General features: G+C 42.8%; 1 non-coding gene across 1 annotated transcript; it reads left to right on the forward strand.

Annotated features, from left to right (window-relative positions):
* Positions 1-325: 325 nt before the first annotated feature.
* LOC127099640 (small nucleolar RNA R71) lies at positions 326-432 on the forward strand. Its single transcript, XR_007794121.1, has one exon. It is a non-coding gene; the product is annotated as a small nucleolar RNA R71 (small nucleolar RNA).
* Positions 433-806: the final 374 nt, after the last annotated feature.

Raw genomic sequence — 806 nt, forward strand, 5'->3', positions numbered from 1 at the left:
ACAGACCTCGCAATTCTGAGTTATAGCAACCACGGCGGTTGGTGGTGATACGTTTAAACTTTCAATTTTCTGGACCAAAGCATCCACTTTTGCATTAACGTGATCAAGGTTACTTATCTCGTACATGCCAGTTTTCGGTTGAGGTTTTTCCACTGTTGTTCGTTCGGTTCCCCACTGATAGTGGTTTTGGGCCATGCTCTCGATAAGCTGGTAAGCATCAGCATAAGGTTTGTTCATTAGTGCACCACCTGCAGCGGCGTCTATTGTTAACCTTGTATTGTATAAGAGACCATTATAAAATGTGTGAATTACTAACCAGTCTTCCAAACCATGGTGTGGGCAAAGTCTCATCATGTCTTTGTATCTTTCCCATGCTTCGAAAAGAGACTCGTTGTCTTTCTGTTTAAATCCGTTTATCTGGGCTCTTAGCATAGCTGTTTTGCTTGGCGGAAAATATCGGGCAAGAAAAACTTTCTTCAACTCGTTCCATGTGGTGACTGAGTTGGAAGGGAGAGATTGAAGCCATCTTCTAGCGCTATCTCTTAATGAGAAAGGAAAAAGACGAAGTCGAATTGCCTCTGAAGTGACACCATTAGCTTTAACAGTATCAGCATATTGAACAAATATGGATAAATGAAGGTTTGGATCTTCGGTAAGATTTCCAGAGAATTGGTTCTGTTGCACAGCCTGCAACAGTGAAGGTTTAAGTTCAAAGTTGTTTGCTTCGATTGCGGGCGGAGCAATACTTGAATGCGGTTCATCTTGCGATGGAGCGGCGTAATCTCTAAGAGCACGAGCTGGTTCTG

This window comes from Lathyrus oleraceus, chromosome 6, assembly GCF_024323335.1.
Source record: "Lathyrus oleraceus cultivar Zhongwan6 chromosome 6, CAAS_Psat_ZW6_1.0, whole genome shotgun sequence".
Classification (NCBI taxonomy): Eukaryota; Viridiplantae; Streptophyta; class Magnoliopsida; order Fabales; family Fabaceae; genus Lathyrus; species Lathyrus oleraceus.